The sequence below is a fragment of the Sorex araneus genome, chromosome 2, assembly GCF_027595985.1.
Source record: "Sorex araneus isolate mSorAra2 chromosome 2, mSorAra2.pri, whole genome shotgun sequence".
NCBI lineage: Eukaryota > Metazoa > Chordata > Mammalia > Eulipotyphla > Soricidae > Sorex > Sorex araneus.
Window position 1 is genome coordinate 27,355,821 of NC_073303.1, and position 18,612 is coordinate 27,374,432.

Sequence of the window (18,612 nt, forward strand, 5' to 3'; positions counted from 1 at the left end):
AATAGTACAGCGGGTAAGGTGCTTATCTTGCACACAACCAAGCTGGGATAATCCCCAGCATCCTAGATGGTCCCCCAAGCACCACTAGGAGTCATTCCTGAGTATAGAGCCAGGAGTAACCCCTGAATGTGTCCTTAAAAAAAAAAAAAGAAAGAGGGGCTGGAGCGATAGCACAGCGGGTAGGGCGTTTGCCTTGTACGCGGCCGATCGGGGTTCGATCCCCCGCATCCCATATGGTCCCCTGAGCACCGCCAGGAGTAATTCCTGAGTGCAGAGCCAGGAGTAACCCCTGTGCATCGCCAGGTGTGACCCAAAAAGCAAAAAAAAAAAAGAAAGAAAGAAAGAAAGAAAGAAAGAAAGAAAGAAAGAAAGAAAGAAAGAAAGAAAGAAAGAAAGAAAGAAAGAAAGGTGGGGAGCTCAGCCCATCAGATGACAGGAGACCAAAACACAGTGGTCTGGCCGCCAAGGCCGTGACTGGGAGAGCAGATTCTTGGGGAGGTGTAGCAATGATCTGGCATGGAGGCAGCATATGACCAAGGACCGTGGGCAGGTACTGGACTTCTCTGGAAAAAAAGAATCACTTAGTAACTGAGGGGACTAAAGCCACAGACTCTTCCTTCACCTGGTACGTGAGACTTGGGAATAGATACCAGCAGCACCAAATAGACAGCTGTAGGGGGTGTGTGTGTGAGAGAGAGTGGGAGGGGGTCTGGATAGCACATTTGAGTGGGCATTCACTGTGGACATTAACTCCATTCATCATTCATTTCAGTCCTTCCCTGGCAATCCTAGGACCCTTGCTGGCAGCCCACTTTTTCCAGCCTTGGCTAAGAAAACAGCCTTTCGGAGCGGTCGGCCCCTTCGCATCCTGCAGGAAATCTGCTTCGGGAAGCTCCTGGCACAGGCCCACGGGGTGGCGGGGCCCCCACCTGCCCGGGCAGGTGCCTGATTCCTCCCTGACTTAACCTTGGCCCTGCTGAACGCCATTTCCTCATTGCCTTCTCAGAAGGGGGTTTGGCTTCCTCTGGAATGGGAACATTTGCTTGGCAAATTCTCCAGCGGACCCCAGCGGGGACCGGCGAGGCACGTGTGCGCATGTGCGCTACAGCTCTGACGCGTGGCTGTCGAGGGTCCGACGCGCCGGCTGGGCAGAGAGATGCGTCCTTAGGTCAGCTGCAGAAGAAGGAAATGTCTGGGGGCTGGAGCGATAGCACAGCGGGGAGGGCGTTTGTCTTGCACGCGGCTGACCCGGGTTCGATTCCCAGCATCCCATGTGGTCCCCTGAGCACCGCCAGGAAAGGAGTAATTCCTGAGTGCAAAGCCAGGAGTAACCCCTGAGCATCGCCGGGTGTGGCCCAAAAAGAAAAAAAAAAAAAAAGAAATGTCTGGCAACTTGAATAACGCCACTACCAGGACAAGGTGTAAGCACAAAGCCAAGTGCCATCCAAGGGACACCCCCGCTTCCCGCTGCAGTGTCATGGAGACTGAACTGTCTTCACTGGACCTTGGAGTTTCACCTCAGCGGGCCTGAGCCCAGCCCTGCTAGGCAGACCCTGTGAGTGGTGTGCAGACCCTGTGAGTGGTGTGGACTGCGGTCACTGTGTTGGGGGCCTCGTCTGAAGATGCCGTATCCCCTCCCTGGCCAGCTCAGCGCTCAGGGGGAACCAGGGTACTGTGCATCCACACATCCTCAGACAGTTCCTGCCAGATTATGACCTGGTGCCAAGCAGCCTGGTCGTCCTCCATTCACAGACGGCTCTTCCCTGCCAGCTTCTCTCTCCTGCTCTACGGAGCAGACCTGCACAGCTGCCCTGGGTCGAGAGGAGGCACGGGAGCCAGGGACGGGGGCAGGGACGGGGGGGCTCGTTTGACTGCTCTGATCCTGAGTGCCTCTTCTCTCCTTGCCCCCCCAGCCATACGGAAAAGCACACGGGGGGCTGGAGTGATAGCACAGTGGGGAGGGCATTTGCCTTGCATGCAGCCAACCCTGGTTCGATTCCCGGCATCCCATATGGCCCCGAGCACTGCCAGGAGTAATTCCTGAGTGCAGAGCCAGGAGTAATCCCTGAGCATCACCAGGTATGACCCAAAACGCAAAAAAACAAAAAACACAGCGTCACTTTCACTCCCTACACTTCTGGTCACCAATATGTAGGGCTGGGTTTGGGTTTGGGGCCACACCCAGCAATGCTTGGGTCTCAGGAATCACTCCTGAGTACTCCAGGGACCCTATGGGATGCTGGGGATTGAAGCTAGACTGGCCGCATGGACAACAAGTGCCCTACCGGCTATGTTGTCTCTCCAGCCTGTATGTAGGATTTTTTTGAATTGGGCTTTGCTGGAGGAGGGGTATACCTGGAGATGCTCAGGGGCCACTGCCAATTCAGGGTTTGGGGAGTTGTGTTGGGGGTCTTTCTCAGGGGCCACTCCCAGCTCAGGCTACAGATTTTTGTTTTGGGGGTCACACCTGGAAGTGCTCTGGGCTTACTACTGGACCTATACTCAGGAATCATTCCTGGTGACCTGGGGGGCCCTTTGGGAATCAAACCCAGGTCAACCGTGTGCAGGGCAGACACTCTACTCCCTGAGGTATTGCTCCAGCCCACCATGCTACAGTTTTATAGCAACTGCCTGGTTTGAGCTCAGGCTGATCTGAGGGCCAGGTCCACGGGCCCCAGATGGGAAAGAATTCCAGAGTGAATCAGAGAGACAGGAAATAGAAAAAGGGTTGTTAGAGAAGAGTCTTATAGACTTCAGGTACAAGTGGAAGCAGAACCCCATCTTAAAGATATCAGCACAATGGGGCTGGAGCGATAGCACAGCGGGGAGGGCGTTTGCCTTGCACGCGGCTGACCCGGATTCGATTCCCAGCATCCCATATGGTCCCCTGAGCACCGCCAGGAATAATTCCTGAGTGCAGAGACAGGAGTAACCCCTGTGCATCGCCAGGTGTGACCCAAAAAGAAGAAAAAAAAAATACCAGCACTGTTTCGAAGTCAGCCGTAAGATAGTTTGTGCAGAGTCCAGACACACGTTTGCCGAAAGGCGGGGAGAGGCGCCCTGCACTGCACACTTTGCGCTCACAGACGTGGGGGAGATGGAACGGGACAAAGTACTTGTGACATTTCAGGGGAGAAGGAGGACTTTAGGAGAGTGATTACCTGAGTCAAGGTGCCACCCAGATCCTAACTTGATTTGATCATTTTCAGGAGCAACTGTAAATAGTTGTGGCCCGGCAAGTGTGTCATTAGGACACAAAATACTCCAGCACATGGATCCCGAGGCTGAAGGCTTCCACTGGCCATTGGTTCCCTCCCATTTGGAGGAAAATTCATTTCCTCCAAAAATAAATTTTATGGGGCTGGAGAGATAGCACAGCGGGTAGGGCGTTTGCCTTGCATGCGGCCGACCCAGGTTCGATTCCCAGCATCCCATATGGTCCCCCGAGCACCGCCAGGAGTAATTCCTGAGTGCAGAGCCAGGAGTAACACCTGAGCATTGCCGGGTGTGACCCAAAAAGCAAAAAAAATTAAAAAAATAAAAAATAAAATAAAATAAAATAAATTTTATTTATTTATTTATTTACTGAGTAGCCTGGCAAGCTACCCATGGTGTATTGGATATGCTAAAAACAGTAACAACAAGTCTCACAATGAGAGATGTTACTGGTGCCCGCTTGAACAAATTGATGAGCAACAGGATGACAGTGACAATGACAGTGACAGTGAGAGTGATTTATTGGGGTGGGCTGGAGCGATAGCACAGCGGGTAGGGCGTTTGCCTTGCATGTAGCTGACCTGGATTTGATTCCTCTGCCCCTCTTGGAGAGCCCAGCAAGCTACTGAGAGCATCTCACCCATATGGCAGAGTCTGGCAAGCTCCCCGTGGCATATTCGATATGCCAAAAACAGTAACAAGTCTCACAATGGAGACGTTACTGGTGCCCACTTGAGCACATCGATGAGCAACGGGATAACGGTGATATGGTGATTTATTGGGTTTTGGGTCCCACCTGGCAATGCTCAGGGGGTTGCACTGAGGAATTACTCCTGGTGGTGCTCTGGGGACCATGTGGGATGCTGGAGATTGAACCCAGGTCAGCCTTGTGGAAGTAAGTGCCCTACTCGCCCTACCTGCTGTACTATCCCTCTGGCCCCAACTTGTTACTTTTTAAAACAAGGAGTTGCTCCTGCTCTGTGTATGCTTGTAACAATGTGATTGTGAGCTCTTGCTTGTGGCCCTGAAGACAACTTGGACTTTGGGCACCTGCAGGACCGACTGTCTTTCTCATGAGACGTGGGTGCGATAGACGTGTCTAGTTCACGATCTGTTTGTTTCGAGAGTGGTTCTTGGAGCTCCACAAGAATCTGCTCGTGGTGAGCGGCTGTGCCGTCTGTTTTTCTTTTCCGACTCTTGGCTGCCTTGCGAAGATTGGGAAAATGCTCTGGAGCCAGGTTCCACGTTCTCATAACGAAGCGCCTTAAGGTCAGGGAAAAGCCCATCTCCGTGTTGCTCCTTAAGACTCTTCTCAACCTTAGGGGCTGGAGCAATAGCACAGCGGGTAGGGCATTTGCCTTGCACGCGGCCGACCCGGGTTCGATTCCCAGCATCCCATATGGTCCCCTGAGCACCGCCAGGAGTAATTCCTGAGTGCATGAGCCAGGAGTAACCCCTGTGTATCGCCGGTGTGATGCAAGAAGCAAAAAAAAAAAAAAAAAAAAAAAGGTCTTCTCAACCTCAAGGAAGGCTCTAGCCTAGGAGGCAACACCCAGAGGTGGAGCGCCTTTCAATACGTCCTCTTTTTTTTTTTTTTAAGCAGAGCAAATGTCTTATTTATTAATGCGATAATGTTAACAAGTGAAATAAGGGGGGCTGGAGTGATAGCACAGCAGGTAGGACGTTTGCCTTGCATATGGCCGACCCTGATTCTATTCCCAGCATTCCATATGGTCCCCTGAGCACCGCCAGGAGTAATTCCTGAGTGCATGAGCCAGGAGTAACCCCTGAGCATGGCCAGATGTGACCCAAAAAGCAAAACAATAACAACAAAAAAACAAGTGAAATAGGAATAAAGTTATTAATATTTAAAAGTTGTTTATCAGTGTTAACTAATAAAATTATGTTAATAAATAAGATAGGAATAAAATAATTTATTTTAAAAATACATACGTATTTTTTATTGAATCACCATGAGATACATGGTTACAAAGTTGTTCATGATTGGGTTCAGTCCTGCAATGTTCTAACACCCAGCCCTTCAACAGTGTACATTTCACACCACCAATGTCCCCGGTTTCCCCGCTGCCTGCTCCCTACAGCCTGCCTCTATGGCAGGCACTTCTCTCTCTCTCTCTCTCTCTCTCTCTCTCTCTCTCTGGCTTTCCTTTTGCGCATTATGGTTTGCAATACAGGCACTGCAAGTTATCATGTTTGTCCCTTTACCTACCTTCAGCACTCAGTTCACTGTGTCCGGAGTGACCATTCCAGCTCTCTCTGGCACAGAGGTCCCTTCTCTGTCCTAGCTGCCTCCCCCACCGCCACTTGTGGCAAGCTTCTAAGTGTGGATCATTCCTCCTGTTGATGGGCCCTCATTAGTGAAGGACTTCATGGTCAAATAAGGGGTCATTTCTGCAAAACAAGAAATCAACTTCCCCTGGGCAATGAAGGCTCAGCTGTGCATGCTCAGCTGTGCATGCCCTCTACTGTTAATAAATTCACAATTACAAGGTCCAGTCACTTAGAGGTCAGCCACGATGCAGCCTCCTTGAAAGCAATGGACGTATCCAGGCCTACAGACGGTGGTTATACTCCTGGCTTAACTGCAGCGTATAATGCGGCTTAACTGCAGCGTATAATGCGTTGAATCTTTGGTTGACCTGAACCATTGGATTTTGTGGTCTTTTTGTATTTGCATAATATATTAAAGCCCCTTTGATGATACTATTCACAACATCAGATCCGGGTCTCAAACCTGAAGGTGCCCATAACTGAGAATGCCATTGTGCAATGGTTATTCCTCTGCCTTGTGTTATATGTTGATCACATGGCCTTCCACGAACACCGGAGAGCTGTGGACACAGTAGGACTAAGTGGCAACTGAACTACTTCCCCTGTTGTCAGCGGAATAACAGAACTAGGCCTCTCGGACACGCACACGAATCTCGGAACCAAGTGGCTTGCTGCAGAGATGCCTCCAGATTTTGCAATAGGCCACTTTTGCCGGGCCACTCCAGATGGGAGTGGGTGCTGACCCTCCGCCTACCCCCTAGGAATCCCGGCGGCCACCATCTTCTAGAACTCAATGAAAGCTCTAGGTACGTGGTGGCATTGGCAGGAAATATCAGGCCTCAGGGGAGGTGCTTCTCCTTCCCTCCGCCCCAATGGGACTCTGAGATGATGTCCACGAATGGCCACCAGCTACTTAAGCTCCCACACGGCCACGATCCAGAGACGCACACACGAATCTCGGAACCGAGAAGCTCCCTGCAGAGATTTTTCCAGACCCTAATTATTAAAATTCTAGAATCCCTAAATAAAATTATATTTTATTCATAATAAGAAATATGAAACAAATTGTCTAGCACTGCCTTTTCGGCAGGTTTGAGAGGTGGTGGGACTGGTGTCGAAATATTGAATGTAACCAAAGTGGAGAAAGCGTATTGTAGAAATTGTCTGCCACACAGGCAGGGAAAGCGGGGGAAATGTGGGGAGATACTGGGCGTTCCGGTGGTGGAAAATGGGCACTGGTGAAGGGATGGGTGTTTGATGATTGTGTGATCGAAGCTCAAACATAAAGCTTTGTCGGGGCTGGAGCAATAGCACAGCAGGTAGGGCATTTTTGCCTTGCACACGGCCGACCCGGGTTTGATTCCCAGCATCCCATATGGTCCCCTGAGCACCATCAGGAGTAATTCCTGGGTGCAGAGCCAGGTGTAGCCCCTGTGCATCGCCAGGTGTGGCCCAAAAAGCAACAAAAAAACAAACAAATAAACAAAAACATAAAAACTTTGTAACTGTAAAAAAAAAACAACTAGGCTTCTTGACAGTAGCTACTGAAGCACCTAAAACAGACTCCTAAGAGCATAAAAATAGGCTTTGTCCACAGTTTCTCCTATCTCCAGGGTAAGCGCCATTGTGTCCTTCCCTGACCCCTTTCCCGGTTCCGTTCAGTGGCTGCTGTGGGACTGGAGGGATGTTTCCATGGGCGGAGCACAGGCAAAGCAGGCTTTGCGTTTAGGAGACCTGGGTTCGATCCCCTGCACCATGTGGGTCCCGGGTTGCGGCTCACTGCCAGGCGCTCATACTGTGAGCACCTGGCAGCTGGAGTGCCAGATAAATGAGTTTTCTAATGTGATCACTGAAATCTCACCCTCCAGAAATGGTTCCCAATAGAGAATCGGCTGGGGTCACGGTAGAGTGGGTACAGTGTGTGCCCAGGCAGCTGGCCTGGCTTCTGTGTCCGGCACCACGTGTGGTCCTCCGAGCCCCTTCTGGAGTGAGCACTGAGCCACCAGGAGCAAAGAGTCAGGAGTCAACTCTGAGCCAAGAGAGAGAGAGAGAGAGAGAGAGAGAGAGAGAGAGAGAGAGAGGAGAGAGAGAGAGAGAGAGAGAGGAGAGAGAGAGAGAGAGAGAGAGAGAGAGGGAGGGAGGGAGGGAGGGAGGGAGAAGTAGATGATGGGATGGGTGAATAGGGTGGGAAGTAGATAAAAGGAAGCCCAGGGCTAGAAGGATAATGCAGCAGGTAGGGCGCTTTCCTTGCATGCAACTGACCCAGGTTCAATCCCCGGCATCCCATATGTTCCCCTGTCAGGAGTGATTCCTGAGCGCAGAGCCAGGAGTAACCCCGGGCTGGTCTCTCTCTCTCTCTCTTTGGACAGTCACCTATGCCCACACAAACTGCAGGATCAGAATCATACTCAGCCAGATGCACATGGCCGGGAGATGACAGAGAAATGCTGGGCACAGTTCTCAAAAGGCCCAGGGACAAGATTTCAGACTAGGAAAAAACGTTCACTGGGCAGAGAATAGCATAAAGACCAGACCAGACCATCATAAACTAGAGGCGGCCAAAACCCAGTCCAGAGACAGTGACATACACGGGGAACCCAGACCCACATATTGGAACAGTAGAATAAATTTTAACTTCTTAAGCATCTGAGTTTTCTGTGCAAATCTTTCGTACCGTTCTCAAGAATCCACTAGTGCAGAAAAAATCCACTTTCGCAGTTAACTGCCCCCAAACCAAAATGAAGCTACAAATTGCTGTGATTGTCAGAACCGAGAAAAATAGTTTACTTATTATATAACCAGTTTATCACAAAAGACGGGCTGGAGCGATAGGCCAGGGGGTAGGGCATTTGCCTTGCACACGGCCAACCTGGGTTTGATTCCTTTGCCCCTCTCAGAGAGCCCGGCAAGCTCTCTGAGATACTACTGAGAGTATCTCACCCCCACAGTAGAGCCTGGCAAGCTACCCGTGATGTATTCAATATGCCAAAAACAGTAACAAGTCTCACAATGGAGACGTTACTGGTGCCCACTCGAACAAATCGATGAGCAACGGGATGACAGTGATACAGCGATACAGTGATCATAAAAAATATTATAAGGGATGAATAAACATAAGACATACTTAGGGCAGATATGAAAGGGGCCCAGGCATAGGAGTGTGGGGTGAGTCACCCCCTAACAAGTGGGTGCTCCTTTGTTCACCAATTCAGAAGGTCTCCTGAAGACCGGAGTTCTGAGATTCCCGTGAGGGTCGGGAAGGTGGGTCAGTGGGTTGAGCTCAGGCTTTCCATGCAGGAGCCCCGGGCTCCCCCTCAGCACTGCGTGGCACCAGATTCTCCTGGGAGCCTGAGAGACCTACAGCGGGTAAGGTGCTCGCCTGTACAGTGACAGGGCTTCAATCCCCAGCACCAAATACAGAAACTTCTTGCAATAAATAACTGGCCACTGGTGATTGACTTAAGCTTTAGCCCTGTCCTTTCTCCAGAAAGGGAGTGAGGGAGTCCCAGAAGCTCCCCACCTTCTTCAAAGGTCCTTTCCAGCCTCCAGCCCCATCCTTAGGGACTTACAAAATCGCCTCATTTCCATAGGCTTTGGGCCAGCTGAAGGGGCTCATTTGGTTTGGCGGAGGCGGGATCCAGCCCAGCACTCTCACTGGGCCACGTCCCAGGCCAGATCTCCCATCTACTAAAACCTGAACTTCGAACTCCCTAATCTATATTATAAGAATTTTATTAGAGAGATAATTTCGTCATTGACCATGATTCAGAGTCACATTGTCCTTCTGTCCCGGAAGGGAGCATAACACACGCCAGGCCCCATGCCAGGCTCTTTCATTCGGGGTGCCCCAGAGGGGGGCGGGTGAGACCCCTCCCCACCCCAAGGGACCCACCCCGGCAGCCGAAAACCTCCAGAAGTCAACCACTGCCATGCTCACAGCTGCTTTCCACACGCTCAGGCCATGCCTCAACCAGAAGTGAATGTATTTCGGGACAACTCATACCTCACACCACCCATTCTCCAAGAGAACCACACCACATTTGATGGGGCAACCAATCTTAGGGGGAAATTTTTTTTTACATATATATATATATATTGCACACAAGGTTGATATATCACATGTTAGTGATCTCTTATAGAAGGGATTAATGGCCCCTGGGTGAAATACAACAATCTTCACACTTTTTCCTAAAGGAAACTTTTTGGTAGCATTTTTGGTATTATTTTTGGTATTATTTTCATAACAAATAATACACAATAAATTATTTCAGTTCTGCTTTGGGGCAGGGGTTGGGGTTTGGGATGCAAACATCCAAAATATGATAGTGGGAAGCTGTAATGGGGGTGGGATTAGTGTTTGAATATTAAATGTAATCAAGTATTGTGAACTACTTTATAAAATTTTAAAAAAATAATTAAATAATTTAATGGGGCTGGAGTGATAGCACAGCAGGTAGGGTGCTTACCTTGCATGAGACCGATTGGGGTTCGATTCCCAGCAGCCTATATGGTCCCCCTGAGCACTGCCAGGAGTGATTCCTGAGTGCATGAGCCAGGAGTAACTCCTGTGCATCACTGAGTGTGATCTAAAAAGGCAAAAAAAGAAAAAAAGAATTAAATTAAGAGCATGAAAGTCCGTCATTAAACCTTTTGGGCCACAGAGGGCGGTGCTCACGGCCTCCTCCTGGCCCTGAAGTCTGGGGTCACACATGGCAGGGCTGTGCAGACCATACCAGTGTCCGGGAGTGAACCGGGGTCAGCTGCATGCAAGGCAAGTGCCCTTCTGCTGGACGTCTATCTCCAGCCACCATGAGAATATATTTTCGAGGGGTTTCTTGTCTTTTTTTTTTTTTTTTTGACAGGGTGTTGGGGGACTCAAACCTATTTCTTTGTTCTGGGGACTAGGTACAGGGTCCCTCTGCTAAAAAATCACCTTTGCACTAAAAAATTGGCTTATTAACAGTCGGAGGGAAGGGACTCCGGAAGTAAATCAGCCTTGGGTTTACCTCCACAGGGAGCATTATTTGATGGTGGGAAAGGAACTAAGCATGATCTGCAGTCCCAGGTCCTCGGCCGCCCAGAACACAGACAGCTCTGCCCGGGGTTCTGTTCTCCACAGACCGGAGCTGGCCCCAGCAGAGTGGAAAAGGCCCCTTTCTCAACAGGTGCCACCAAGATGCTTCTTGCATGAATGATAAGCAACAGGTATAGCTGGAATCGCTTTGCCCACTCGCGACCTTGCCTTTCCTGGTAAACAGACTGCTCTTTAGAATCATTATAGCCTCGAGACTGGGACTGGAGCGACAGCTCAGTGGGTGAGACCCTTGCCTTGCAGATAGGCCACCTGGGTTCAATTTACAGCACCCCACAGGGTCCCTTGGCCCCTGCTAGGAGATATCCCCGGGTGCCGAGCCAAGAGGAAGCCCCAAGCATCGCCAGGCACGGCCCCCAAACAAACGAACAAATATTCCCAAGAGGCATTGCCTGCTACACCAATAGGTCCTCGAAACACTGTGACAACTTGGCAAACCTCTGGGAAGGACAGAGAGTAAGGGTAGTTGAGAGGAAACTGTTTCAGAGGCAGGAGTGCTAAGACAGTGGGCAGGGCTAGTACCCGTGCCAACCCAAGTTCCATCCCCACACCCCATATGGTCCCCTGGGTCCAAGCAGGGCTGATCCTCGGGCTCAAAGCCAAGAGTAAGTCCTGAGCCCTGCAAAGATGTGGCCCCAAAACACCAATAGGGGAATAAAGAAAAGTGTCTCATCTGGGACTGTGGTGATGTAAGGGCAGTGAGGGTGTGGCTCAGGCGGAGAGCAGAGGGGGAAACTAGAGTTCTTGACTCTTTATTTCAGCAACAAGCCACCCCCGGCCCCACCCTTCCACCCAGGCTTTCCAGCCTCCCCCGGCCAACAGCAAACCCATCAGAGTTTCGATTTCTCCCAAGTGCAGCCGAAGATGCTTCTCGTCCGGACAAGACTTGAATATCTGCAAGGCTGCATGGCTAGCGGGCTAGCGGGCTCGCGTGCGTAGTTTCTGCAAGGCTGCTGGTCGCTCTCCTGGGCGGGGAGAGGAGAAAGGCTGCAGGAACGAACCCAGAATCCCTCACCTCAGCCCGGGCGCTGGGCCCCGCTCGGGCATACTTGGTCCGTCGGACCAGCCGCTTGTGTTGCTGCTTTCAGGGGGGGTTCTTTCACTCTGCCAGCCGCCGCCATTCAGAGTCGCCTTATTCAAACCACAAAGGTCCGGAGCCCTAACAGTAGTTTTGATGATTACAATTCAGAGCCACTGAGAGCTGGAGTGATAGTACTTAAACACCGCCGACCTGGGTTCGATCCCTGGGTAGGGAGTTTGCCTTGCACATGGCCAACCGGGTTCAATCCTGGCATCCCATATGGTTCCCGAGCACCGCCAAGGAGTAATTCCTGAGCACAGAGCCAGGAGTAATCCCGGAATAATTACCAGGTGTGGCTCCAAAACAAAAACAATTCAGAGTCACTGAAAACATTAATAGCTTAAAGAGACACCGAACTTTGAGTCATATAGTGACAACTCCACGGTTCCCCTCAAAAGCGTTCTTGATGGGGCCAGAGAGACAGTAAAACACATGGCTGACCGGTTGAACATCCTATATGGCCCCCTGAGTACTGCTGGGAGTGATTTCTTTTTTCCAATAAATTTATTTATTTATTTTATTTTTGGCTTTTTGAATCACACCAGCGATGCTCAGGGATTACTCCTGGCTCTGCACTCAGGAATTACTCCTGGCGGTGCTTAGGGAACCACATGGGGTGCCGGGATTGAACCCGGTTAGCCGCGTGCAAGGCAAACTCCCTACCGGCCAGGGGTAATTCTTGAGCGCAGAGTCAGAAGTAACCCCTGAGCATCTCTAGGTGTGAGCCTCGCCCCACCTCCCCCAACAAGATCTTGGCTAAGTCCAAACCTTCCGCCCCCTCTCTTCCATCTTGTGGAAAACAGTGACAAAGTGTAATGACATTTAAGCATCAATCTGAGCTCATGTATGCCATCACCAGTGGGATTACTGGCCTGAAGCTTTAAAATTCTAACATGGGCCGGAGCAATTGCACAGCAGGTAAAGCACTTTCTTAGCTCACAGCTGACCCCAGTTTGAATCTCTGGCATTTTATAGGATCCCTCAAGCCCTGCCAGGAGTCATACCTGAGCAGAGAGCCAGGACTAAGCCCTGAGCACTGCCCCAAAAACATAAAAACAAAGGAAGTGTGGGGCCGGAGCGATAGCACAGCGGGTAGGGCGTTTGCCTTGCACGCGGCCGACCCGGGTTCGATCCCCGGCATCCCATATGGTCCCCCAAGCACCACCAGGAGTAATTCCTGAGTGCAAAGCCAGGAGTAACCCCTGAGCATCGCTGGGTGTGACCCAAAAAGCAAAAAAAAAAAAAAAAGGAAGTGAAATTCTTTCAGATAAAATGTCAGGCAATCAATATCAACACTACTTAACAGCAATCACCTTTAGTTAAACTTTTAGGTCAAGTTTTCAACGCGAAAACAGTAAGCTACTTAGTCCAAGCACTGCTGGAGAGTGAAGGACAGCACTCATGTCCACGCTTTATTTTATTTTATTTTTTTTGAAGTAAACAGATTTTATTTAGAGTTTTCCGAGGGAAGGAGGAAGGGATAAGTGGGAGAGAGAATAGTAAGAATAATATGCTCAAGAAGGAACTCGGGCTTCTCCAAGGGTGGAGGAAGCTCTACACAGATCCTAGCACTGGACACATAAGCATGAAAGTACACATCTCAAGGGGGGAGATGCGGGCGACACATGTGCTCAGGCACCACATGTGCTCGGCCACGTGGGCACAAGAAGCACAGGGGCTCAGGCAGCATATGCGCCTCCACGCTTTATTTTAAAAGATATTATTTTGGTAGGGAGGGTTTCTCCTTGAGGTCTTGAGGGGCCAAAGCACGGGTTCCAGCCCATTCCTCTCGCTCCCATCCTCAGTTTTCTTTAGCTGTAGGAGAGAATCAAGTCAGATGATTTATAAAATCGTGGCAAGAAAAATAGCAAAGGGCATTATTCTACCACCTTTGGGGAAAAAACTGCAAGTGATTCAAAAAACCAAATCTACAAAGTTAACTTCATTTGTGTAGAAATGAAGAAAAAGACTTTTTTTTTCTTTTTGGGTCACACCTGGCGATGCACAGGGGTTGCTCCTGGCAGTGCTCAGGGGACCACATGGGATGCTGGGATTCGAACCCGGTTGGCCGCGTGCAAGGCAAACGCCCTACCTGCTGTGCTACCACTCCAGCCGCAGAAAAAGACGCTTTGGATGGTTAAGATTCTGTGTGAATTTGGGTGTCCTTTTTGATTTGTTTTGGGGCAACACCTGACTCTATTAGCGCAAAAGCGGATTTTCCTGCACTGGTAGGTTCTTGAGAATTTGGTAGGTTTTTGAGAATTATATGAAATATTTGCATACAAAATTTGGCAGATTAAAAGGTAGAGCTTAGGGGCCAGAGCGATAGCACAGCGAGTAGGGCGTTTGCCTTGCATGTGGCCGACCCGGGTTTGATCCCCGGCATCCCATATGGTCCCCCAAGCACCACCAGGAGTAATTCCTGAGTGCAAAGCCAGGAGTAACCCCTGAGCATCACCAGGTGTGACCCAAAAAGCAAAAAAAAAAAAAAAGGTAGAGCTTAGGGGCTAGAGCGATAGCACAGCGAGTAGGGCGTTTGCCTTGCACACGGCTGACTGGGGTATAATTCCCAGCATCCCATAGGGTCCCCTGAGCACCACCAGGAGTAATTCCTGAGTGCAGAGCCAGGAGTAACCTCTGAGTATCACCGGGTGTGACCCAAAAAAAAAAAGAGGTAGTTTATTGCACAGATAAAGTAGATGGGTGCAGGTCTCCCCTGAGATAGACCCAAGAGCATTGTCGCTGGTCCTCTCCCTGACGATGCCTGGCCCGTGAACAGCCTCCCCCTCCCGCACGGCCTCCTCGCCTCCCGTGAGCGACAGCAGGTCCCTGTGCGGCTCTGTATCCCGCGTACACCCTCCACGGCCTCCAGCCCCTGCCAGTGCTCCTAGGTGAGGTCCCTGTGCCCTGCACCTGTCCCGGGGCTCCCAACTCTACCCCGGCGATCCTGTGATCTTGTCCCGGCTTTCCAAATCCCCAGCCACGGCCGTGTATGCCTGGGCGAGGCTCCTGGGCCCAGCACCTTGTCACTACCTGGAATTCTGAGACCCTGAACCCGCACTTTCCTGGGCGTCTACGCAGCTTGCCTGTACTCGGAATTGGCTCAGGACCATATGGGATGCCGGGGGCCGGAGACAGGTCGTGTGCAGAGCAAGTGCCCTACAGTGCTCCCCCTCCAGCCCCGTGTGTGGTGGTTTTCTTTTTTTTTTGGGGGGGGTCACACCCAGGGATGTTCAGGGGTTACTCCTGGCTCATGCTCTCAGGAATTACTCCTAGTGGTGCTCGGGGGGACCACCTGGGATGCTGGGAATTGAACCTGGGTCAGCTGCATGCAAGGTAAACGCCCTACCTGCTGTGCTATCACTTTAGCCCTCGTGTGTGTGTGTGTGTGTGTGTGTATGTGTGTGTGTGTGTGTGTGTGTTTCTTCTTTTTGGGTCACACCTGGCACTGCACAAGGGTTACTCCTGGCTCTGCACTCAGGAATTACTCCTTGAGGTGCTCAGGGGACCAAATGGGATGCTGGGAATCGAACCCGGGTGGGCCGCGTGCAAGGCAAACTCCCTACCCGCTGTGCTATCGCTCCAGCCACCCCATGTGTGTTTTTAAGGTGCCTCTACTATTTAAGAGAATTTGGCATATTAGAAAACCTGGCACATTGATCTTGTGATTTCAAAGTGAATTGTGTAATTTACTTTAGACTTGTGATTAGAAGCTGAAAGGTAGGAGATAAAATTTGATTAAGTTTGTAAACAGTGTTGAAATCTTTAAGATAACTTGATTTGCCATACTTGAATTTTGGGATTTAGCAGAGATATTTACATACTTAAGATGATTTGTGTTTTCTTGTTTGACTTATAAATCTGTCCTACGAGAAATTTGAAGTGGTTGGGAAAAAAAATTAAAAAACAGCAAGCAAATTATATTTGTAAATGTAGTTTAAATATTTAAGAGAATTTAATTAACTAACTTTGTAAGTGGCATGAGTAATGTTTAAACAAATTTAGTATGTCAAGCCCATGGGCTAATTGAACATTAATCAAGAAATACGTTTACTGCTATTATTTTTATACAAAAATCCTAAGACTGCTAAACAACACCACAGTTATGACATTTAAATAAAAAAAATTAAGATCTGTTTGCAAATGTACAAATCAGTTTACAGATATATTTATTGAGGGAGGGGCATACCTGGCGATGTTCAGGGGTTCCTCCTGGCTCTGCTCTCAGGAATCACTCCTGATGGTGCGTGGGGGACTGAGGCAGGGGGGTAGGTAGGAAAGGGCCCCTATGACAATGGAATTCCCGGGAATAACCAACTAGCCTTAAAGGACCCACCTTGTGGACACATTAACTAAGGCCCTTGGTACCAGCACAGGCCAGAGAAGACTGAATCCCCACTTTGCCCTGTAGGAACAAAGGCCAGGGAAGAAATTTCAAAGACCACCGACCACTCCCAACCCTACCCCTTGGCAACCACCCTAGCAACGGACTCTTCTTTAGCTAGAAAGCTTCATGTGGAGCAGCTCGGAGAAAACCCTATAATAGTCACCTTGTGGGGCCGGAGCGGTAGCACAGTGGTTAGGGCGTTTGCCTTGCACTTGGCTGACCCGGGTTCGATTCCCAGCATCCCATATGGTCCCCCCAGCACCGCCAGGAGTAATTCCTGAGTGCAGAGCCAGGAGTAACCCCTGTGCATCGCTGGGTGTGACCCCCAAAAGAAAAAAAAACAAAAAGGTCACCTTGAACTTAAGAAGGGCACGCACACGCTGCCTGAGCCTCTGTGTCGCGTGTGACCGTGTGTCCTGGCCAAGAGCATGTGGTGCCTGAGCACATGTCCTGCCCACATGTCCCTTCTCGAGCTGTGGAATTTCCTCTCTAGTGCCGGGACGTGTGCAGGAATCTCTTGAGCACATTACTCTCGTTCTCTCCCTCCTTCCCCTTCCTCAAAAACTGTAGCACTGTCGCACTGTCGTCCCGTTGTTCATTGGTTTGCTCGAGCGGGCACCAGTAACGTCTCCATTGTGAGATTTGTTGTTACCGTTTTTGGCATATGAATACACCACAGGTAGCTTGCCAGGCTCTGCCGTGTGGGTGGGATACTCTTGGTAGCTTGCCGGGCTCTCCGAGAGGGACAGAGGAATCGCACCCGGTCTACCCACTGTGCTATCACTCCAGTCTTCCTCAAAAACATACAAATAAAATATTTTACTTTACTGCTCAACTGCTCCTGGAATTCTTCGGTTTGGGGGCCACACCCAGTCATATTCCAAATGCTATTCCCAGCTCCAAATTTCAGAATCATTCCTGGCAGTGCTGGGCAATCAGGCTGCAAAACAGCATTGAAGACCCCTGAACAGTCTGCAGCCCCTCTGCAGGGCACCCTTAGGGACAGGCCATCCCGGGAAGGGGCCTGGGAAGAGGGAAGGGAAGTCACGGTGACAGGAAAGGCTGTTTGGGGCTTGAGCCATAGCACAGCGGGGAGGGCGCTTGCCTTGCTTGAGGCTGACTGGGGTTCAATCTCCGGGATCCCATAGGGTGCCCCAAACCCCAAACACCACCCGGAGTGGTTCCTGCATGCAGAGCCAGGAGTAATGCCTGAGCATCGCCAGGTGTGGCCCAAAAATGAAGCAAAAAAAAGGCGATTTTATGCCTTGAGAGTAATGACCTTCCCTGCTGCCTGAGGCCCTCGCACCCCGACTGTCAGCTGGAGACCCCCGAGGGCCCCGCACCCCGACTCTGCTTGGCGACTGCCTATCATTCACCCCCTGGGCTTGCTAGAAGCAGAGTAATAAGGGGGGTGGGTGCAGCGGGGAGGGTGCTTGCCTTGCTCACAGCTGACCTGCGTCTGACCCCCAGCACCCCACATGGTCCCCCAGAGCGAGCATCGGGAGTGATCCCTGGGCCTAGAGCACTGTAAGCCCTGAGCACTGCTGGAGTGAACACCCTCCCCCACCCTCCGCCACCCACAAAAATGCCGACTCATCCTTTAGCTTTAACCCCCAGGCCTTTGCCGGGTGAGGCTTGGCATGGCCCATGGCGCCCTGGGCTGCCAGCAGCTGAGGGCACGGGAGGAATCGGCTCCTGGCAGTGCCTGAGGGACAGTGCGGGCCTCCCGTGTGCCAAGAGCAGAGCGAAAGACCTGCAGCGTTCGGGTCCCCTTCCCGGGGCGGGGACACACTTTTCAAGCCCAGGCTGTTGGGAGACTTGGAAGCGAAGCGCGACTGTCTGCCCGCAGCTGGGGGAGGACGGGGTGCCCAGCGCAGCCAGGCCTTGCCGAGACTTTACTGCTGGACGTCCCTCACCACAGCGGCGGGGAAGGTCTGTTCTCTCGAGCCAAGCCTGGAATTCCGCTGGCACAGAGGAGGGACACGCGCCAAACCCAAGCAGCTGAAACTCACCGCAGGGAGAGGGAAGGGCTGGGGGCGGCACGGTGGGAGGGATTCGTCCCTGGAGCCTGCTGAGTTGCGGCGGGCCCAGCTTTGTCCTGGGGGGTCTCGGACCTAGAATCACAGGCTCCCATCCCTGCTGTGCTCTTCCGTTTGTTTGGGGGCCCCCAACCAGCACGGCAGGGCTCAGAGCCTCTTCCCGGCCATGCCCACGCGGTGCCAGGCATGAAGGCCCGTTTATTTCCTGCACGCAAAGCCCACGGTCAGTCCTTGAGCCATCGCTTTGCCCCCCGAATAACGGAGTTGGATTTGGCCCGCGCCTAGACCACTGAAGCCCGTGGGGTTGGGTTTGTTTTATTGATGGTGCTGGAAGGATGGAGAGAGACACTGGTCTTCTGGAAATTTCTACCACCGGCCTCTTGCCCGTGGCCTGATAAACTGGGGAGCGAGGGATGTAGCCTTGAGGAAAGTGTGCTTCCACTCCTCTGCTTGACTTACCTTGGCCAGCTGGGAGAGGCCTGGCTGGTAAGTCCGCTGAGAATCC